Source organism: Symphalangus syndactylus, chromosome 10 (assembly GCF_028878055.3).
Source record: "Symphalangus syndactylus isolate Jambi chromosome 10, NHGRI_mSymSyn1-v2.1_pri, whole genome shotgun sequence".
NCBI classification, from domain to species: Eukaryota; Metazoa; Chordata; class Mammalia; order Primates; family Hylobatidae; genus Symphalangus; species Symphalangus syndactylus.
In genome coordinates, this window is record NC_072432.2 from 71166604 (window position 1) to 71191272 (window position 24669).

Genomic DNA, 24669 nt, shown 5'->3' on the forward strand with positions numbered 1-24669 from the left:
AGGAGTTCGAGACCAGCCTGGCCAACATGGCAAAACCCTGTCTCTACCAAAGATACAAAAATTAGCCATGTGTGGTGGCGGGCACCTGTAGTCCCAGGTACCCGGGAGGCTGAGGCAGGAGAATTGCTTGAACTCCGGAGATGGAGGTTGCAGTGAACTGAGATCGTGCCACTGCACTCCAGCCTGAGTGACAAAGTGAGACTCCATCTCAAAATAATAATAACAACAATAATAATAAAATCGTAATGAATTTTCATTATAAAGATTCTTTTTGACTTGAGCAATATTTTTCCTATTATTATTTAAAAAAAGAAGTAATACACAAATGGCTAAGGAGGAAACACATGTGGGTATGACAAATTAAAATTTTAAGAAACGTTAGATGTAAAGACAAAAATGGATAATTAAACATTAAAATACCTTAGATTCTGAGTTGCAGTGGAAAAGTAGGAACAAAGTGGAGATAATCAGCAAAGTGAGTTGGAAGATCAAAGAACTGATTAAAGGAGTCTATTCAAATTCTAAGACAAACACTAGTTGCCAACTTCCATTGATAACCATTCCCCCTTTGCCACCAAAATAAAACAGAAGAGCGTAATTGCCTCATTTCTTAGAATGAACCTGCAATATAAATTTACTGCTAACAACCTGCTTTCCACTCCCTCTCTTCTTCCCAGAGAACTGCTTAATTTTTCAAAATTTCACAATACTGGAATATAATCTTCCTTTAGTGGCAATTAGAAAAGAGTGGAAAATCAATGCAACATTCGTATGACAGAGTTTGGTAGCGAGAGGATCATAACAACCTGTGTTTTCGTTATTGGTTGTGAGGTAGGCCATATTTTGTGTTAATGTTTCTGAGTTGATATTCTTAAGTTGTTCCATTACTTAACCTATAACATTGTTTCATAGAAACAGATTTGGATGTATTTGGAGAATCTGAATCTGAGTCAACTTTTGCACAACTCAGTCCTAGTGTTGGATTTAGCAGTCAGTGATGTATTTATTTATGTATTTATTTACTTATTTATTTTTAATGACAGTATCTTGTCCTGTCATCCCCAGGCTGGAGTGCAATAGCATGATCATAGTTCACTGCAGCCTTGACCTCCTAGGCTCAAGCAATCCTCCTGCCTCAGCTTCCCAAGTAGCTGGGACTACAGACGCACACCACCTTGCCCAGCTAATTTTCATTCTTTTGTAGAGACAGAGTCTCCCTATGTTGCCCAGGCTGGTCTCAAACTCCTGAACTCAAGAGATCCTCCTTCCTTGGCCTCCTAAAGTGCTGGGATTATAGGTGTGAGCCACCATGCCTGGCCTCAGTAATAAGCTTTTAAAGAACAAAATCAAATTGTTCAATATCTTAACTAATGTAACACAATATTTTAAAAATTAGAAAAACAAAAAGCTTGCTATATGTAATTGGAGTAGATGATACATAATAAAATAACTTCAATGTTGAGTTTTTTGAGGGACCTCCATGGTTTTACTGGTTTACATCTCTACTAACAGTGTGCAAGTGCCCCTTTCTCCTCATTCTCATCAACATTCATTGTTGCCTGTGTTTTATTTTTGATAAAACCATTTTAATTGGGGTGAGATAACAAGATAACAGCTCATCGTAGTTTTGATTTGTATTTCTCTGATGACTAGTGCTGCTGAGCACATGGACGGAACTGGAAGGCGCCACGTTAAGTGAAATGAGCTACGCACAGAAAGACCAGTATCTCCTGTTGTCACTCATATGTGGGAGCTAAAAAAACTGATCTTACAGAGATAGGAGAACAATGATTATAATAAACTGGGAAGGGTAGTGAAGAAACAAGTATTAAGAGGGGTTGGTTAATGAGTACAAATACGATTAGATGAAAGTAATAAAATCTAGTGTTCATTATCACAATAAGGTAACCACAGGTAACAATAATTTATTGCATATTTCGAAGTAACTAGAAGAGTGAAGTTGGAGTGTTCCTAACACAATGAAATAATAAATGCTTGAGGTGATGAATATCCCAATAACCCTCATGTGATCATTAAACATTGTATGTGTGTATCAAAATATCACATGTACTCCCATAAATATGTGCAATTATGATGTATCATTAAACATTGAAAATTTATTTATTTATTATTATTATTAGTTTTTTTTTTTTTTTTTTTTGTAGAGACAGAGTCTTGCTCTGTCACCCAAGCTGGAGTGCAGTGGCGCAATCTGGGCTCACTGCAACCTCCGCCTCCCAGGTTCAAGCAATTCTTCCATCTCAGCCTCCCAAGTAGCTGGGATTACAGGTGCATGCCGCCACGCCTGGCTAATTTCCTTTGTATTTTAGTAAAGACGGGACTTCACCATGTTGCCCAGGCTGGTCTCGAACTCCTGAGCTCAGGCAATCCGCCTGCCTTGGCCTCCCAGAGTGCTAGGTAAAATTTAGGTTTTTAAATGAAGTAAAGTGTGACTAAGTAGGCAGAAATTACAAACAAGGGACTAACAACAACAACAGCAACAAAAATGAAAGAAAAGAAAGAAGAAAGAAAGAAAGAAATTTCTACAAAATCCTGAAAGATTGGCTTTACTAAAAATCTTGTAATCTGGAAAATGAGAGAAGAAAAATAGAACCAATGATATGCCTGATTGTTGCCCTCAAATATTTTATAGCAGGAATGCATAAGAATGAGATAACATAATTGGCCTTCACATAGATACGATATTTAAATGCTTTTCCCTTTTGTGTAGAAACATGACACACTGATTTCTCATGTTGAAGGCGAAATTAAATCTAGCCAAGTAGTGACCCGGCTCTCCGCCTGCCGTTGTTTAGTGAAGACCAGCAATTCTAGTCCGAGCTTAGAAGCCTCGGAGAGGATGCTGACGAAAGCACCGCTGCCTAACTCTCTGACCCAGGCTCATTGCATTCTGACCAACAGAAAAATCGGTTCTATTTGTGGCTTCAGCGCTTATTATTCCTGGTTGCTTTCAAATATCCTAACATAGTGAGACCATGAAGACCATTTATAATTCAGTCCTAAAGTAAAATTCAACCATGTTTTTTTCTACTGTTCCCAAAGACCAACTTGTGCAGGACTTCAGGTGGAAGAATTGCAGCCTGGATTATGTTGTAAAAAACAGTATTTTATCCTGATGGTAGGAGGATAACACATTCTTTTTCGTTTCTGCAAAAGATGCTAATTTCTGCCATTGTTAAGTTTCAGATTCACTCTATTTGTTTAATCAAAGAACCCCTAAATGGATCTGAGGAGTTGCTTACAAAGAATTTTTTGATCATGTATGTCTGCTCACTGTCTACTCAGTTGTCACATTTATAAATGAAAGCATTTTAAAATTAGATGTCAGTCTTTATTTTCATCATTTTCACTTATTTCAGGGGCAAATTATCTGTTAAAATTTCTTTTTCAACCATCTACAACAGATCTAAATAGGCCAAGGATATGTAGTAAGATATATGACTCTTTATGCAAACAAAGAAGAGAAAATAGATCATCTTTTTCTTTGCGGCACTGGAATTACCATATTTAAAGCATTCTTAAAACTATTTTTAATCCTTGATTTTGCCAGTATGACATGCAATCTTACAATTGTTTGTCCTATTAGTATTCCTTTATAAAAATATTCTCTAATGCTAAAGAGACTGGCTTGTTAACGGAAAAAAAATTCAACCAAGTGAAATTTATAGCTCCTCTTTTAAAAACACAGCTCTTTAAGGGCTTTGTGGCAAGAAATCAGGGGTATTAGCAACCACTTTCAAGTTACTTTAAGGGAAAATTCATGAGAATCATTGAAAATTAGAGTTTTATACTTTTTTTACAAAATTTTATATATATACACATATATATATACACATACATGTATGTGTATATATATATTCTATTCCATGTACAAACTACATTTTTAAGCAGGCATTACTTAGATGCTTACTAGATGGAAATTAACAATCTATGGTTCTAAAACGTAGATTTATGTAGACTGATGTAGATACTTGAATTTTGTCCCAGCTCTACTTCCTAATAGATGTATGAATAGTCATGTAACTGAACCTATCTGAACCGATTTTCTCTGTAAATGGTGAAAATTATGCCTCAACAAAGGGATAGTGAAATGGGTAATATTTGATAATATGAATTTAGCTCAGCCTCACATAGTTAGGCAATCAATAAACAATAATAAAAATAATAACTTGTTTTAATACTTCCCTATCTTTCAACACCTGGCATAGAATTGGATGAGAATGAAAAATTCACCTATGTCACCAAAGCAGACGTGAATTGAACACTTAGATATGTTTCATTTCACTCAGCTCCTGCAGAGAAATTTGCCATCAGAAAGCAACCCATGTCTGAGGCTGCTGGATAAGAGCTTAAGGTCCCCTTTTCATAGATGTTCTCATTTCTCTCGAGCTGGATACCATACCTGTCTTTTAAAGGCCGGTAAGTAGCTAAACTATCATGGTTTTAAATCTGTACAATTTCCCTTTGTCCTGTATATAGAATACAAAATGGCACATGAAAATACACACACACATACACACACACACACCAGAAAAACTGAAAGAAAAGATAAAGGAAAGCCTCAAGAGCAAAATACTCAGATGCAGAAGTGTAGACATGCATATAAAATATAACTTTATTTTGCTAATGAAAATAGAGTCAAGCCACAGATTTTTCTGACTGGCAAAGATAATTAAGCCCCCAACCGTTAATCTCCTTTCTTCACTCCAAGCTACTTGATTCATTCAACAAACATATTTACTATCTACAAGCTTCAGTCACTGAGCCATATGCCCAAATAAATGTCAATCACCGCCCTAAAGGTAGACTGATGTAAAAGGTAAGAAATTTCAATCCACTGTGTTACATACCATGACAAAGTAGGCATAAGAGATGATGTGACTACTGTTACTACCAGAAATTAGGGAAGACTCACCAGAGAAAGTGACATTTAAGATGAGTCCTTAAGGGTTTAGCAGAAATTTAATGGATTGAGAAGAGGAAAGTTCCTTTTCGATTTTTTTTAAAAACTAAGTGTGTAAAGGCATAAAAAGTTATGCTATGTGCAGAGATCAATGGGAAGGGTAGATGATGAGAGTATAGGATGTGGAGTGGGAAATGAGAAGCAGGAACAAGAGGGTAAACAACTGGCAGTTTCTTAAATAGAAGAGCTACATAATTGACTCTTATCTGTATACAAAATAACTCCGTGTTCCCTGGAAAAGATTGTTTAGGAGAGAGTGACAAGTTAATAGAGGCCAGTAAGATTGGAGGGAGTGACAAGACTTTTGTCTTTACCTCCTTCAAGTCTCTGCTCAAATATTGTCACTTTACAGAGATTGATTTTAATCACCTTTAAATAACCATCGCTGCTACTCTCTTTCCTTATTTCCTATTTTATTTTTCTTTGAAAAAATCATTACAGGATTAGTTATGATTTTCTCATTAGTGTGCCATTTTTTATATCTTTTGAGATAATTGCCATAGCCTCAGTGACCAGAATGTTGCCTGGGACATAGTAGCTACTCAGTAAATATTTTGCGAATAAATCAATGATTTTTTTCAAAATGTGAGCTCATGAAGACCCGGACCAAGTCGATCACCACGGACATAGAGTAGAGACTACAGACTTAAGAAGCTTTTCTAAATTAAATCAACCAAACGTATTTGGTGATGGAATATATGTAATGAGGGAGGAAAGATCAAAAGAGGAGGTGCTTCCTTCACAGTGTGGGAGATAGGATGAATTATGATGACATTCACTGAAATGAAATGTAATGTGAACACCTTTGGGAAGGAGATCATAAATTCAGTATCAGAGGTGTTGAACATCAGTTCTCTATCAGTCAAAAGGGAATGGAATTGCAGGCCTGGGGCCCAGGAGAAGGATCTGAGATTAAGGTAGGGATGTATAAATCATTAAAAATTGATAGCAGTAGAAGACACAAGTATAAAAGTCATATGAATAGTGAGCATAAGAATATAAATACTGCAAAGTTTAGAGCATTTGGAAAAATATTAAGATCAGGAAATAAAATGATAATATTTTTAAAATGAGAGTTAAGGATGACAAAACTTCTATTATTCCGAAGTTGCACTGGGAGCCTTTGAGATTGGCCACTGTTCATCATGAGAACTAGATAAGTTTTTGTTTTTGTTTTGTTTTTTAGCAACAGCATGGGAAGGAAAAAAAATACACTTTTTGCTAGACTAGTTTGTGATTTTTGCACTTTAAATTTAAGTGTAGAAACTTACTAAGCTTTTAGATTTCAAAAATATGTAGGTCAACGTCTGAGTTTAGATTCATAGAGCACTTTTTGTCTTTCACCAGTTCCCTGATAGAACCAGCATCTGAAATGTTCCCTCCTGTCCCAAAAGTCTACACTTCCTATGGCTTCTTCTATGTACTTATTTCCCGTTTGAATGTCTTTCCTTTTATTCTATATGTTACAAAGCAGAAATAATTGAATAGCATGTAGACTTTCTCAGGTGCACACCCTTTTCTCTCTCCTCTAAGTTGGTCACCAAAATTCCATCATGGCAATGTCAACAATGATGGCAACATGACGGTTACCACAACTGCATGCTCATCAGGGAGGCATTGGAAAGCCACCCATCCATTGGTGAGCTTCTTCCAACTGACACCTGGGAAACGGCCACTTACCCGCTCTCAGTCTATTGTTTTTAATGGAACTGGGACTGCTGGATATTGTGTTGGGGAAAAAAATCCATGCAGAACCAATGATATGTAAGAATTAATGGAATTCCTAGAAAAAAGCAGATACCTTTTTGCTCTTTCGTGAGGGAATATGAGAAACAGCTGCTGCCATGTTGTAATCATAAAAGCAAACCTTAAGTATGAAGCCAAATATGTAGAAGAATGCAGATCTGAGAAACAAAGAAACAAAAAGAAAATAGTTATGTAAGCTCGTCATATGACTCATGTAGACTTTTTAGTCATATGAAGTAAGAAGTGGCTGTTCCTTAACGTGGAGTTGCTTAGTCTTCTCCACAGCCACCGGAGTCCTAATTAGTCATTTATCATGTGCCATTAATTGTGCTACATATTTTATGAACATGATGTCATTATATCATTTAATTTTCAGCACAATTCTATGAGGCAGTTATTACTACTGTTTTACAGATAAGAAAGCTGAGGAAGAGAAAGGATGAGGAATTTACTCAAAATTACACAGTTAATTGAGGCACAGTTGCAGGAATTAAACCCTAACCTATTCTAAATCCCTCAATATTATTCCATTGTCCTGACCCGAATTTGGCTACATATTAGGGTTTCCATTATAATATCTGGCATGTGGTTTCCTCTAAAGTCTGTCCATACTAGTGCCCTGTCTCCATCTTCTCATGTCTGTAAATGGATTTTTAAATTATGGGGTTTACATTTCTTTTCTATCTACATACACTGACAGAAGAATTATCACCTTACAGAATGAAATCACATTAATATGTCCTTGCTGCTCAAGAGGCAATTAGGGTATTCTCTGTGGACTCATCCAATCCTTGGACCACATCTTATTCTGTGAAACATATAGAAACCTAGCTTAATTAAATTAATAAAATAAAATGAAACACATAAAGATTCAGAATGTGTCTGAATTAGTGCCCAACTACATTACTTAGGTAATATTTAGGCTTTTTAAAAAAAAATTTATGAAACCTCATGTAACACCTGTGTGCTTGGAAATGCTGACTATTCTTGTGCTTAAAGCTTATCCTGATCTGCTTCAGAGTTTGTGTAACACAAATCCCCCAGTTTACATACACACACACACACACATACATATATGATATGTATGCATGGAAAATTGAGTATATGCATATAGAAACATATCATTAAGTGGATTTCTAAAGTTCTTAAGAATCATTGACAAACCAATTCATTCTCAAAGACGCCTTTAACAAATGTTTGATTCTTATCTTACCTTAGTTAAGTATTATAGGAATGCTATGGAAGTTTGACCTGATTTACAAAAGCTAATTTATCAGATATCAAGGAATCCCAGTTTTTGTTTCTACTTTTAAAAAGGTAAACAAAAAATCACAAGCACTGCATATCTTTATCTTTTAAATGGAAGTAAATCTAGCAGATATAAAAAATATACATGAGACTTGCAGTTTTCATTACAGCATGTAAAGAGCTTAGCAGTCACCACTTCATTCTAACAACAAGTTAAAAGCTTATCAAATGAAAAACTAACAGTTCTTTTTAGATCCATCTAGAGGTCAGATCACAGAGCAAACTGTTGCCCCTGAAATCGGAGAGACACACAGGCAGATACAGAGATTCAAAACCTACTTGCACAGAAACCCGTCAGCAGTAACACCTGTGGGAACCAGTGCCAGAGTAGGGAAACCGGAACCGTAATTGAGGAATTGCTGGAGGCCCACTGTGGACAACTCTGAGAATTAAAAGCTCCAAGGGAGCCCGTCACAGAGGGCCCCCACACTTTTGTGAATTTGAGCTCTAAGAACTCTACCAGGTCCTCACAGTGAATATTGGATAAAAATCTCTCAAGCTTCTGGAAGGGAGAGGGAAAATGAACCGATTTGAAATACAAAAGGGCATCCGTTCTTAAAGACTTGTCTTCCAGAGAAACTATTTTATCAGGGACTGACCCTCTGGGGTATTGTCAAAGCCTAACTGACATGGAGGAAGGAAAATATACTGTGTATTAGTCTGTCCTCACGCAGCAAAAGGACATACTTGAGACTGAGTAATTTCTGAAGAAAAGGGGTTTAATTGACTCACAGTACGGCCTGGCTGCAGCAGCCTCAGGAAACTTACAGTCATGGTGGAAGCGGAGCAAACACATCCTTCTTCACGTGGTGGCAGCAAGAAGTGAAAGCGAAGGGGAGGAAAAGCCGCTTATAAAACCACCAGATGTCAGGAGAATTCACTCACCACCATGAGAACAGCACGGAGGTAACGGTCCCCAGGATTCCGTCACCTCCCACTAAGTCCCTCCTATGTCCCGTGGGGACTATGGGAACTACAGTTCAGCATGAGATTTGGGTGGGGACACAGCCAAACCATATCACCCAACTTCAGCCACTGCTTGTCATCCTATGTCACCCAATGGGCAGAGGTTGTGGATGGGGCTGAGAAGCAGGTGAAGTCACAGGCTCAACAAAATACTAATAACTTCCTCTACTGCAACACCTTACCAATCTACTAAAGGCCTGTTTGCTGCAGTTCTATTTACCCAGTACATCATGTCTTCCTTTCAACAAAATATTAGGAGGCATACTAAAAGGTAATAAGCACAATTTGAAAACAAAGAACAATCATCAAAATCAGAGTCAGATAAGGCAAGAAAGTTGGAATTATTAGACAAGAAATTTTTTATTTAGTAACTATGATCAATATGCTATGAGGTTTAATAGAAAAAGTAAATAACTTGGAAGAACACATAGACAATGTAAACAGATGAAAATTATAAAAAAGAATCAAAAAGAAGTGTTAGAGTTTAAAAACACTAACAGCAAGGGCGAGTGCCTTTGATGCGTTCATTAACAGACAGACGTGTATGAGAAAAGCCTCTCTGAGCTGGAGAATATGACTACAGAAACATCCAAAATACAAAAGAAAAGAGAAAAATGATGAAATAAATCAGAATATAATATCCAAGAAATGTGAAACAACTAAAAACTATGCATAAAGGGAATACAAGAAGAAGAAAGAAAGAAGCAGGATTTGAAGCAATAATAACAGAGTTTCTCCCAAATTAATGACAGACACCAAACCACAGATCCAGAAAGCTCAGAGAACACCAACGAGGATAAATGCCAGAAAACCTGCACGTAGGCATATTATACTCAAACTTCAGAAAATGAAAGGCAAAGAAAAAGCCTAAAAAGATGCCAGATTTTTAAAATACCTATTTATAAAAGATCAAAGAAAAATATTATATCTGACTTCTTTTCAGAAGCTGTGCAAGCAAGAACAGAATGGGTTTAAATATTTAATGTCTTGGTAGAAATAAAAAACTCTCCAAGCTAGAATTCTGTACCCTGCAAAATTATCCTCCAAAAGTGGAAGAGAAAGAAAGACATCCTGAAACATAAATTGAGAGAATGTTTTGTCAGTAGACCTGCCTTGCAAGAAATGTTAAAAAAAAAGTTATGTAGAAAGAAGGAAAAGTATACAGGTTACAAAGTCATATCTACATAAACAAGTGAATAGAATCAGAAAAGGAATAAGTGAAGATAAACCTTTTATTTTTGTTATTTTATCTAATAGTTGCTTCAAAATAATAATAGCAATAATGAATTAGATTGTTTACACTTCTGTTCATATATATGGCTATGTGTAAATAAAATGAGTGACACTAATGATACAAGAGACAGGAGTGAGTAATTAGGATTATTGTGTTATAAAGTTCACACACTACCCATGAGGCAGTAAAGCATTGTTTTAAAGTGCATTTGGATTAGATGTAAAGGTATATTGCAACCTGTAGGGCAAGTAATTTTAATTGTAAGTAATATGGATGATATTAACACACTATAGACAAAGACTGTAAGAATGGATCAAGAAACTATAAGCAGTTATATGTTATTTATAAAAAGTCTTAAATCTATAGACTCATAGATTAAAAGTAAAAAATAGGATGGTGAGAGATACACTATGCTAACACTAATCAAAAGAAAGCAGGAGTAGCTATATCAATTTCAGACAGAACAGACTTCAGAGCAAAGGAAGTTATCAGGGATAAAGAAAAATGTTACATAATGATAAAGGGTCAATACTCCAAGAGCACATAAAAATCCTTAATGTGTATGCGCCTAACATCAGAGTGTTATAACATGTGAGGCAAAAACTGATAGGACTGCAAAGAAAAATGCATAAATCCACTCTTATAATTAGAGACCTTAATAGCCTGCCACAATAAATGGACAAATCCAACAGGCAGAAAATTGGTAAGGACATGGATGTACAGCATTACCAAATCATTTGGATGTAACTGACATATAGACTACTTTATCTGACAATAGCGTATTACACAGTCTTTCAAGCTCACATAGAACATTCACCAAGATAGATTACATCTGAACAATAAAACACACCTTAACAAATTAAAAAAAATAGAAACCATGCATTGTCTGCTATCAGACTACAATGGAATTACACTAGGTCGATCACAGAAAGACAGCTGGAAAAATCTCAAAATCTTGGAGGTTAAATAACACATTTCTAAATTACCCATGGGTCAAATAAAATATCTCAAGAGAAATTAAAAATATATTTTGAACTGAATTTAAAAGAAAATGCAGTTTATCAAAATTTGTGGGAGGCAACAAAAGCAATGCATGAGGGAAATTTAAACATCGAATGCACATGTTAGGAAAGATGAAAGAACAAGCAACAATATAAGCTTCCACATTAAGAAACTAGAAAAACAGAACAAATTAAATCCAAAGTAGGCAGAGAAAAGAAATAATAAAACTTAGTGGAGGAATCAATGAAACTAAAGACAGATACCAATAATCAATGAAACAAAAAACTGGTTATTTGAAAAGATCGGAGTGGAAGAGAGAGAGAATGAGAGAGACCACGCGAATTACCAATATCGGAAATGAAAAAGAGGACATCACTATAGATTTATGGGCATTAAAAGGGTAGTAAAAGAATATTACACACAAATCTATGCTTCCAAATTGGGTAATCCAAATAAAATTGACCAATTCCTTAAAAGACACCATCTGTCAAATCTTACACTGAAGGAAACACAGTTATAATAGGCTTATATCCATTAAGGAAATTGACTTAATCAGTTACCAAAATAGAAACACCAGACCCAGATGAGTTCAGGGAGGAATTTTAGCAAACATTTATAAAATAAATTATGCCAATTCTCCACAGTCTCTTTTGGAAGGCAAAAACAAAGGAGATACTTTCAAACTCATTATTTGAGGCCAGCTTTACCCTAATAGAAAAACTAAAGATATTATAAGAAAATCAAACTACGTAACAATGTCTGTCAGGAAAATAGCTGCAGTAATACTCAAGAAAATATTAGCAAATTAAATTGAACATGTATAAAAAGAATTATACACCACAACCAAATTAGATTTATCTAGGCATGCAAGTCTCGTTAAATATTTAAAAATGAATTAATGTAACGCATCACATCAACAGACTGAAGAAGAAAAATTACATGATAATACTAATATATGAAGAAAAAACATTTGACAAAATCAAACACCCATTCACGATAAATTCTCAGTAAACTAGGAACAGAGAACTTCTTCAAGTTGATAAAGCATATCTGGAAAAAGCTCTAAATCTACAGCTAATATCATACGTAACAGTGAGAAACTCAAAGCTTCCACGTTAAGATCAGGAAAAATGCAAGGAGATTCAATTCACCACTCTTCTCAAGATTGTACTGGAAGTTCAAGCTAATCAAATAAGAAAACAAAATTTTAAAATATAGAGTGGAAAGGAATAAAAAGAACTTTCCTTGTTTGCAGATGACATGATTGTTGACATAAAAAAAATCCAAAAGAATTCTCAGAAAAACTCCTGGAATATTAGTGATTATAGAAAGGTATCAGAATATAAGGTTAATATACAAAACTCAGTTGCTTTTCTACATATTAGCAATGAACAAGCACAATTTGAAATTACAAACACACTAACATTTACATTATTATCCCTCAAAATAATATACTTAGGTATAAATCTAACAAAATATGTACAAAATCTATGTAAGGAACACAGCGAAACTCTCATGAAAGATATCAAAGAACTAGGCTGGGTGCGGTGGCTCATGCTTGTAATCCCAACACTTTGGGAGAGTGAGGCAGGCAGACCACCTGAGGTCAGAATTTCGAGACCAGCCTGGCTGACATGGTGAAACTCCATCTCTACTAAGAATAGTGGCAGGCGCCTATAATCCCAGCTGCTCCGCAGGCTAAGGCAGGAGAATAGCTTGAATCTGAGAGATCATGCCACTGCACTCCAGCCTGGGTAACAGAGTGAGATCCTGTCAAAAAAAAAAAAAAAAAAAGCATATATTTCATGCTTTTGTATAAAAACCTCAAGGTAGTCAAGATATCAGTTCTCCCAAACTTGATCTATAGTTTCAACACAATCCGAAATAATCTTAGCAAGTTATTCTATAGATATCAACAAACTGATTCTAATGTTTATACAGAGAAGCAAAAGAATCAGAATTGCCAATTTAATATTGAAGAAGAATAAAATTGGAGGAGTGATGCTATCAAACTTTGACTTACTATAAAGCTTTTTGTAATCAAATTAGTGTCGTGTTGGTGAAAGAATAGACAAATAGATAAATAGAACAGAATAGAGAGCCCAGAAATAGACCCACATAAATGGAGTTAACTGATCTTGATGAATGAGTGAAGCTAATACAGTGGAACAAATACAGTCTTCTCAGAAAATGGTGCAGTTTTCCATGTGCTACCAGTTGTTTTCCCAGGGAAGGAGAATGTCAGATGGATACTAACAAGAAGGATGTCTTTTATGGAATTCTCTTGGGATCAATACCTAGGAAAGTAGAGAGAAGCATGGTAGGACAAGGAGAGAAAGTGGGCTGGATGCAGCTTCAGCCTATGGGGACACTGGTAAAATAACACTTCAGAGTTGTATAAAGGCCAAGTTCTAGTTGGAACGGGTAGACTGTGCCTTCATATCCGTCTATTGATCAGTCATTGGTTGCAGGCAGTTGAGGCCACCCTTAAAGAGGGCTGTGATCACAGCACCCATCATACAATGTAACCTCATTCTGAGGATGTTCCTCACACCTCTATAATTCTTGCATCTTGATTGTTCATTACCAGGTCCTACTTTTCTACTTAATTTTAAAGTGTTGAAGTTCCTCATAATTTCTTTTCCCCACTCTTCTTGCAATATACACTCAATGCAATCTCACCTACTCCCATTCTTTCCTTTAGTAATGATAGACTGAAGGGACCCAAATTTATATCTGTACCAGATATTTCTTCTAGCTCTAGACATAAATTTGCAAAACCTACTTGTAGAATTCTACTCATGATCTTCCCCCACTTCCTGTTCTTTCCCAAACAATCTTTCTTTTTTCTTCCTCCACAAACAGAAACTAGAATAATTTCTTTAAAAATACAAATGAGCTCAAGTTACCCTTCTGCTGAAACTTTTCGGTATCCTCCCAGTACCCTTCAGATAAGGTAAGAACATTCTTAAAATGACTCTTTCAAAGCGCTGCACATTCTGATCTACGTTTCTTCCTTAAGTTCCTCTCTAGGTTAATTTTACTTATTCATAGTTCCTCCTTGATCCCTGTAATTCGGTGAATCTTTCTTTATTTTTAAAGTATCTGTTTAAATCGCATTTCTTTAAAAACTCTTATTCATTGTCCAAAAGTACTTAAGGATTTTGTTCTATAATATCACTCTATCTCTGTGTTTATTCAAATGACAAAATTATTTACTTTATTCTTTTGTTTCATATATTTTTCTCCTGTTTGACTGTGAGTTTCAAGGGGGCAGGGGAATAGATTATCCTATTTTTTTTGTTTTTGGTCTATCCCCAGTGCCTAGAATAAGGCTTCATGCACAGAAAACATTTTATGTATGTATATGCTGAGAAAAGCAGTATGATTGAAGAATGCATAAATAGTGACTGGAAAATGAACAGGCGAATCCCAGCACTTTGGGAGTCCGAGGAGGGCAGATCAGGAGGTCAAGAATTTGAGACCAGCCCAGCCCACAAGTGAAACCCCGTCTCTAGTGAAAACACAAAAATTGGCCAGGCATGGTGGTGGACATCTGTAATCCCAGCTACTTGGGAAGCTGAGGCAGCAGAATCGCTTGAAGCCAGGAGGCAGAGGTTGCAGTGAGCCAAGATCGTGCCAGTGCACTCCAGCCTGGGCAACAGAGTGATACTCTGTCTAAAAAAGAAAAGAAAAAAGAAAATGTACATGCATAATGTAGCACGTGTTTCTACCACTGAACACAGTGTGGGCAACATAGGAATATATATCAGGATGATGCAGATGAGTAAATAATTCTGAATTATTTAATAGTCAGGATTTACAGCTGGGATTATTTTCAAAGGCTTATTAATATACAATGGAGATGGATGAGCATGTACTACCTGAGGGCAGAAGAAAATCTCAATGAAAAATATGGAGTAGAAATCAGAAGGCAACAAAGAGGATGGCAAGATAATTGCTTTTCCAAAGTAATACAAATGAACACACTGAAAAACAGGCATGGGTAAGTTCACTATGGCAAAATGTCCAAATATATACTGGGAAGCAAATGGAAAGTTTTATCTTGACTTTCGAGGTGAATAGAGATCTACAGGGATAAATAATATTTTATAGCCGAGAAAACACATGTGAAAAAGGGGAGAAATGGCCGGGCACGGTGGCTCATGGCTGTAATCACAGCACTTTGGGAGGCCGAGGCGGGCAGATCACCTGAGGTCGGGAGTTCGAGACCAGCCTCACCAACATGGAGAAACCCTGTCTCTACTAAAAACATGAAATTAGCTGGGCATGGTGGTGCATGCCTGTAATCCCAGCTACTGGGGAAGCTGAGGCAGGAGAATCGCTTGAACCTGGGAGGCAGACGTTGTGGTGAGCTGAGAACGCGCCATTGAATTCCAGCCTGGGCAACAAGAATGAAACTCTCTTTCAAAAACAAAAAAGAAAAACGGGAGAAACTTGCCCCAAATCATTTGGTTAAAAAGTAGCATATTTAGAGGGGTGGAGCCAAGATGGCCGAATAGGAACAGCTCCGGTCTCCAGCTCCCAGCCTGAGCGACACAGAAGATGGGTGATTTCTGCATTTCTGCTTGAGGTACCGGTTTCATCTCACTAGGGAGTGCCAAACAGTGGGTGCAGGACAGTCGGTGAAGCGCACTGTGTGTGAGTGGAATCATGGCGAGGCATTGCCTCACCCGAGAAGTGCAAGGGGTCAGGGAGTTCCCTTTCCTAGTCAAATAAAAGGGTAACAGACGGCACCTGGAATATCGGGACAGTCCCACACTAATACTGCGCTTTTCCAATGGGCCTGGAAAACGGCACACTAGGAGATTGTGTCCCGCACCTGGCTCGGAGGGTCCTATGCCCACGGAGTCTCACTGATTGCTAGCACAGCAGTCTGAGATCAAGCTGCAAGGCAGCAGCGAGGCTGGGGGAGGGCCACCCGCCATTGCCCAGGCTTGCTAAGGTAAACGAAGCAGCCAGGAAGCTCGAACTGGGTGGAGCCCACCACAGCTCAAGGAGGCCTGCCTGCCTCTGTAGGCTCCACCTCTGGGGGCAGGGCACAGACAAACAAAAAATCAGCAGGAACCTCCACAGACTTAAATGTCCCTGTCTGACTGACAGCTTTGAAGAGAGTAGTGGCTCTCCCAGCATGCAGCTGGAGATCTGAGAATGGACAGACTGCCTCCTAAAGTGGGTCCCTCACCCCTGAGCAGCCTAACTGGGAGGCACCCCTCCAGTAGGGGCAGACTGACACCTCACTCGGCCGGGTACTCCTCTGAGACAAAACTTCCAGAGGAACTATCAGACAGCTGAATTTGTGGTCTCACGAAAATCCGCTGTTCTGCAGCCACCGCTGCTGACACCCAGTCAAACAGGGTCTGGAGTGAACCTCTAGTAAACTCCAACAGACCTGCAGCTGAGGGTCCTGTCTGGTAGAAGGAAAACTAACAAAGAGAAAGGACACCCACATTAAAAACCCATCTGTACATCACCATCATCAAAGACAAAAAGTAGATAAAACCACAAAGATGGGGAAAAAACAGAGCAGAAAAACTGGAAACTCTAAAAAGCAGAGCACCTCTCCTCCTCCAAAGGAATGCAGTTCCTCACCAGCAACGGAACAAAGCTGGATGGAGGATGACTTTGACGAGTTGAGAGAAGAAGGCTTCAGACGATCAAACTACTCTGAGCTACGAGAGGAATTTCAAAACAATAGCAAAGAAGTTAAAAACTTTGGAAAAAAATTAGAAGAAGGGATAACTAGAATAACCAATGGTGAGAAGGGCTTAAAGTAGCTGATGGAGCTGAAAGCCAAGTTTCGAGAACTACGCGAAGATTGCAGAAGCCTCAGTAGCACATGCGATCAACTGGAAGAAAGGGTATCGCTGATGGAAGATGAAATGAATGAAATGAAGCGAGAAGAGAAGTTTAGAGAAAAAAGAATAAAAAGAAATGAACAAAGCCTCCAAGAAATTAGGGACTATGTGAAAAGTCCAAACCTACGTCTGATTGGTGTACCTGAAAATGACAGGGAGAATGGAACCAAGTTGGAAAACATTCTGCAAGATATTATCCAGGAGAACTTCCCCAATCTAGCAAGGCAGGCCAACATACAGATTCAGGAAATACAGAGAACGCCACAAAGAACGCCTCTTCTTCCCTCAAGAAGAGCAACTCCAAGACACATAATTGTCAGATTCACCAAAGTTGAAATGAAGGAAAAAATGTTAAGGGCAGCCAGAGAGAAAGGTCTGGTTACCCACAAAGGGAAGCCCATCAGACTAACAGCTGATCTCTTGGCAGAAACTCTACAAGACAGAAGAGAGTGGGGGCCAATAGTCAACATTCTTAAAAAAAGAATTTTCAACCAAGAATTTCATATCCAGCCAAACTAAGCTTCATAAGTGAAGGAGAAATAAAATACTTTACACACAAGCAAACGCTGAGTGATTTTGCCACCACCAGGCCTGCCCTAGAAGAGCTCCTGAAGGAAGCACTAAACATGGAAAGGAACAACCGGTGCCAGCCACTGCAAAAACATTCCAAATTGTAAAGACCATCGAGGGTAGGAAGAAAGTGCATCAACTAACAAGCAAAATAACCAACTAACATCATAATGACAGGATCAGATTCACACATAACAATGTTAACGTTAAATGTAAATGGGCTAAATGCTCCAATTAAAAGACACAGACTGGCAAACTGGATAAGGAGTCAGGACCCATCAGTATGCTGTATTCAGGAAACCCATCTCACGTGCAGAGACACACATAGACTCAAAATAAAGGGATGGAGGAAGATCTATCAAGCAAATGGAAAACAGAAAAAGGCAGGGGTTGCAATCTTAGTCTCTGATAAAATAGACTTTAAACCAACAAAGATCAAAAGAGACAAAGAAGGCCATTACATAATGGTAAAGGGATCAATTCAACAAGAAGAGCTAACTATCCTAAATATATATGCACCCAACACAGGAGCACCCAGATTCATAAAGCAAGTCCTGAGTGACCTACAAAGGGACTTAAACTCCCACACAATAATAATGGGAGATTTTAACACCCCACTGTCAACATTAGACAGATCAACGAGACAGAAAGTTAACAAGGATATCCAGGAATTGAACTCAGCTCTGCACAAAGTGGACCTAATAGACATCTACAGAACTCTCCACCCCAAATCAACAGGATATACATTTTTTTCAGCACCACACCACACCTATTCCAAAATTGACCACATAGTTGCAAGTAAAGCTCTCCTAGGCAAATGTAAAAGAACAGAAATTATAACAAACTGTCTCTCAGACCACAGTGCAATCAAACTAGAACTCAGGATTAAGAAACTGACTGAAAACCACTCAACTACATGGAAACTGAACAACCTGCTCCTGAATGACTATTTGGTACATAATGAAATGAAGGCAGAAATAAAGATGTTCTTTGAAACCAACGAGAACAAAGACACAACATACCAGAATCTCTGGGACACGTTCAAAACAGTGTGTAGAGGGAAATTTATAGCACTAAATGCCCACAAGAGAAAGCAGGAAAGATCCAAAATTGACACCCTAACATCACAATTAAAAGAACTAGAAAAGCAAGAGCAAACACATTCAAAAGCTAGCAGAAGGCTAGAAATAAGTAAAATCAGAGCAGAACTGAAGGAAATAGAGACACAGAAAACCCTTCAAAAAATTAATGAATCCAGGAGCTGGTTTTTTGAGAAGATCAACAAAATTGATAGACCGCTAGCAAGACTAATGAAGAAAAGAGAGAAGAATCAAATAGATGCAATAAAAAATGAAAAAGGGGATATCACCACCGATCACACAGAAATACAATCTACCATCAGAGAGTCCTACAAACACCTCTATGCAAATAAACTTGAAAATCTAGAAGAAATGGATAAATTCCTCAACAAATACAGCCTCCCAAGACTAAATCAGGAAGAAATTGAATATCTGAATAGACCAATAACAGGCTCTGAAATTGTGGCAATAGTCAATAGCTTACCAACCAAAAAGAGTCCAGGACCTGATGGATTTACAGCCAAATTCTACCAGAGGTACAAGGAGGAAATGGTACCATTCCTTCTGAAACGATTCCAATCGATAGAAAAAGAGGGAATCCTCCCTAACACATTTTATGAAGCCAGCATCGTCCTGATACCAAAGCCTGGCAGAGACATAACCAAAAAAGAGAATTTCAGACCAATATCCTTGATGAACATTGATGCAAAAATCCTCAATAAAATACTGGCAAACCGAATCCAGCAGCACATCAAAAAGCTTATCCACCATAATCAAGTGGGCTTCATCCCTGGGATACAAGGCTGGTTCAACATATGCAAATCAATAAATGTAATCCAGCATATAAACAGAACCAAAGACAAAAACCACATGATTATCTCAATAGATGCAGAAAAGGCCTTTCACAAAATTCAACAACCCTTCATGCTAAAACCTCTCAATAAATTAGGTATTGATGGGATGTATCTCAAAATAGTAAGAGCTATCTATGACAAAATCACAGCCGATATCATACTGAATGGGCAAAAACTGGAAGCATTCCCTCTGAAAACTGGCACAAGACAGGGATACCCTCTCTCACCACTCCTATTCAAGATAATGCTGGAAGTTCTGGCCAGAGCAATGAGCCAGGAGAAGGAAATAAAGGGTATTCAATTAGGAAAAGAGGAAGTCAAATTGTCCCTGTTTGCAGATGACATGATTGTATATCTAGAAAACCCCATTGACTCAGCCCAAAATCTCCTTAAGCTGATTAGCAACTTCAGCAAAGTCTCAGGATACAAAATCAACATACAAAAATCACAAGCAGTCTTGTACACCAATCACAGACAAACAGGGAGCCAAATCATGAGTGAACTCCCATTCACAATTGCTTCAAAGAGAATAAAATACCTAGGAATCCAACTTACAAGGGATGTGAAGGACCTCTTCAAGGAGAACTACAAACCACTGCTCAATGAAATAAAAGAGGATACAAACAAATGGAATAACATTCCATGCTGATGGGTTGGAAGAATCAATATCGTGAAAATGGCCATACTGCCCAAGGTAATTTATAGATTCAATGCCATCCCCATCAAGCTACCAATGACTTTCTTCACAGAATTGGAAAAACTACTTTAAACTTCATATGGAACCAAAAAAGAGCCCACATCGCCAAGTCAATCTTAAGCCAAAAGAACAAAGCTGGAGGCATCACACTACCTGACTTCAAACTATACTACAAGGCTACAGTAACCAAAACAGCATGGTACTGGTACCAGAACAGAGACATAGATCAATGGAACAGAACAGAGCCCTCAGAAATAATGCCACATACCTACAACTATCTGATCTTTGACAAACCTGACAAAAACAAGAAATGGGGAAAGGATTCGCTATTTAATAAATGGTGCTGGGAAAACTGGCTAGCCATATGTAGAAAGCTGTAACTGGATCCCTTCCTTACACCTTATACAAAAATTAATTCAAGATGGATTAAAGACTTAAATGTTAGACCTAAAACCATTAAAATCCTACAAGAGAAACTAGGCAATACCATTCAGGACATAGGCGTGGGCAGGGACTTCATGTCTAAAACACTAACAGCAATGGCAACAAAAGCCAAAATTGACAAATGGGATCTAATTAAACTAAAGAGCTTCTGCACGGCAAAAGAAACTACCATCAGAGTGAACAGGTAACCTACAGAATGGGAGAAAATTTTTGCAACCTACTCATCTAATAAAGGGCTAATATCCAGAATCTACAATGAACTCAAACAAATTTACAAGAAAAAAACAAACAACCCCATCAAAAAGTGGGCAAAGGACATGAACAGACAGTTCTGAAAAGAAGACATTTATGCAGCCAAAAAACACAAGAAGAAATGCTCATCATCACTGGCCATCAGAGAAATGCAAATCAAAACCACAATGAGATACCATCTCACACCAGTTAGAATGGCCATCATTAAAAAAATCAGGAAACAACAGGTGCTGGAGAGGATGTGGAGAAATAGGAACACTTTTACACTGTTGGTGGGACTGTCAACTAGTTCAACCATTGTGGAAGTCAGTGTGGCGATTCCTCAGGGATCTAGAACTAGAAATACCATTTGACCCAGCCATCCCATTACTGGGTATATACCCAAAGGACTATAAATCATGCTGTTATAAAGACACATGCACATGTATGTTTATTGCGGCACTATTCACAATAGCAAAGAGTTGGAACCAAGCCAAATGTCCAACAACGATAGACTGGATTAAGAGAATGTGGCACATATACACCATGGAATACTATGCAGCCATAAAAAATGATGAGTTCATGACCTCTGTAGGGACACGGATGAAACTGGAAAACATCATTCTCAGTAAACTATCGCAAGGACAAAAAACCAAAGACCGCATGTTCTCACTCATAGGTGGGAATTGAACAATGAGAACTCATGGACACAGGAAGGGGAACATCACACTCCGGGGACTGTTGTGGGGTTGGGGGAGGGGGGAGGGACAGCATTAGGAGATATACCTAATGCTAAATGACGAGTTAATGGGTGCAAGAAATCAACATGGCACATGGATACATATGTAACAAACCTGCATTGTGCACATGTACACTAAAACCTAAAGTATAATAAAAAAAAAAGTAGCATATTTAAAATGTGAAACAGCCAGGTGTGTTGGCTCACACCTCTAATACCAGCACTTTGGGAGGCCGAGGCAGGCAGATCACCTGAGGTCAGGAGTTTGAGACCAGCCTGGCCAACATGGTGAAACTCCATCTCTACTAAAAATACAAAAATTAACTGGGCGTGGTGGTGGGTGCCTGTAATCCCAGCTACTTGGGAGGCTGAGGCAGGAGAATCACTTGAACCCAGGATGCGGTGGTTGCAGTGAGCCCAGATCACACCACTGCACTCCAGCCTGGGCACCAGAGTGAGATCCTGCCTCAAAAAAAAAAAAGTGAACCAGTTTCTTTCTAACCTCCAAAGGCACAATATTCCACGACACCAACCCTACACCAAGGAAATGTGTAGAAGTTTATAAAAATGGTTATTAACTGATTTTTTTTCAGCACCACAATCAACTATCCTGACTCTAGCTTTAGAAACGTAAGTTAAAAAAAGAGGAAAATAACTTTGAAGGAAGTAATTCTTTGAAAACTGTTAGGACAATACGATGATTTGAGGGTCTTGTGCTTTTCCAGGAAAAGGTGGGGCTAAGTCTGTTGTAGAGGGTGAAGGAGACACAGGAGTTAAAAATGTGCCAACACCGTGGCCCTTGTAAATAACTTGTAAAATCAAATGAAAATCGCAATCAAGACTGTCACTTTTTGATCTGATTGTTTTCAATTGATAATGAATGCAGGCCCGCAAATGTGTATGGGAATTATGTGGCATATCAAGGTACATTTCTGCAAAACATACTTGGTGCAATATGGCTTGTGGATTCAACATTCCTTTATATAATTGCACTCAACTAATGTATGCCTTGGAAAGCAAGCACATCAAACATTACGTCTTAACAGACTTCTGAAAGAAAAACTGGAGTTCCTGGTGGCTCTTAAAAAGTCTGCTGGTTATTTTATGGAATAGAGGAGAAAATCTACCCTGCAGAAATCTAGCCGAGCACAGCCTCAGACTGATCACATTCACCTTCTCATCATGCTTCCAGTCTCAATTAAAAACAAAACAAAAAAGAGAATCATATATGAGTAATCTGTTCTGAATCATACGGGGATAATCCATGCTGAGATAATACTTACGCATCTCTCTTAGAACATGTCTAGAATACTTACTAGGAAGACTCACTATCAAAAGGGATTTTGGCATATGTGCATTAATTCAGCAAGCATCATTTCTTAAATACCAAACGTGCCAGACATTGTCCTAGGAAGAGAAGATTTAGAAAAAAAGAAAAGAAAAGATATATTTACATGTAGTCCAGCCATAGAAAAAGATAAGTAAATAATTAAATGCAGGAGTATACTATAGCTTCAAAGACAGAACCTATGAAGGTCTACAAATTAGCACACATGGGATAAAACAGTCACTTCTACATAAGAGGAGGCGATTATAAAGAAGATTCACGTAAGATTCAGTACTGAGCTAAGGTTAAAGAGAGAAGCATTATTCATGGACCAAGTTTTCTGGGAGGTGGGAGAGTAAAAGAAGTCAGGGACCAAAGAAAGCTACAACAGAGAGCACTGAACGAGCAGCCTTGCAGGTCTGACCCAGACTGTCATCTGAGAAAATTACAGGCAGTTTGATTGGCTGGGGCACAGGCCGTGAGGTAGGGCATGATGAGTGATAGCTGGAACCAGGCAAGGCTCATAAATGTCACACTAAGGAATTTTCACTGTTTTCTACCAGCCACTGGAAGAAACTGAAGAGCTTAAAGCAAGATAATAACCGATCACAAAAAACATGGATTCGAGGTGGTAAGACAAAAAGAAGTTACTGTAGCAGAAGCATTAGGAAGTAGGCTTGTATAATTTAACTGCAAAATAAGTACTTTTCCTACCCCCACAAAAACATTCCAACACACAAAACTAATGTGGGTTATTAATTATTTCACACTGTTCCCTACTGAAACAACATACTTTCAACTTTGTTCTTTCAGTTCTGAGCGTGCTTATCTGCAAAGATACATAACCTAGTTTCCACGTCCTCTCATAGAAAATTAGTACAGGTGAGTTGTCTATTTTCAAACGGGGAGAAAAATAGAAATAGATGCATTTAGTCCTTCTGAATTAACCAGCTAAGCTACTTGAGGAGGAAGAGATTATATCAAAATGTTAAACTTTTAAAACTAATTTAACATTATAACCACAAACGGATATATATATTTTTTTCTTTCAGGAAATACTTTAGAGAAAAATTAAAATCCATGCTCGTGCCTTATTCAAAGCAAAATGATATTGGGTACAGCTGTTCATTTCAAAGGCCACTGCACATCTCCCATAAAAGCAGTGTGCTAGAGTGATAAAAACTGCCCACCAATGGTCATGCCTATGCCCGTTTTCTAAGGTGTTTGCCACCCTCCTGTCAAGAGGCGAAGTCTGTTCCTTTAACTCCTGAATCTGAGTTGCCCACGTGGCTTGCTTTGATCAATGAAATGTCACAGAAGTTACGTTCTAGGACTTTTGAGCTCAGGTCTTCAGTTTCTACTTTCCCTTTCAGAACTCAGCTCCACATAAAGAATTCCAGAATCTCCTGTTAAGGAGGGTAACCACACAGAGAGATGGGAGGGTGACAGGTCACAGGCAGAAACACAATCTACATGGATGAGAGCCATGGCATTCCAGCCAACAGCAAGTACCAGGCCCCACGTGCGAATGAGGCCAATGGGTTCCACTAGCTCCAGGTGAGCTGTCCCAGCCAAAACCATGTCAATCATGGATGAGTTCTCTCTTCTT

The 24669-nt window shown here is 38.1% G+C and overlaps 1 long non-coding RNA gene across 1 annotated transcript; it reads left to right on the forward strand.

The window, feature by feature from the left end:
* The first annotated feature begins 244 nt into the window (after positions 1 to 244).
* On the forward strand, positions 245 to 15167 carry LOC129492298 (uncharacterized). Its single transcript, XR_008660779.2, has 2 exons — positions 245 to 831; positions 15058 to 15167. It is a non-coding gene; the product is annotated as an uncharacterized lncRNA (long non-coding RNA).
* The last annotated feature ends 9502 nt before the right edge of the window (positions 15168 to 24669 follow it).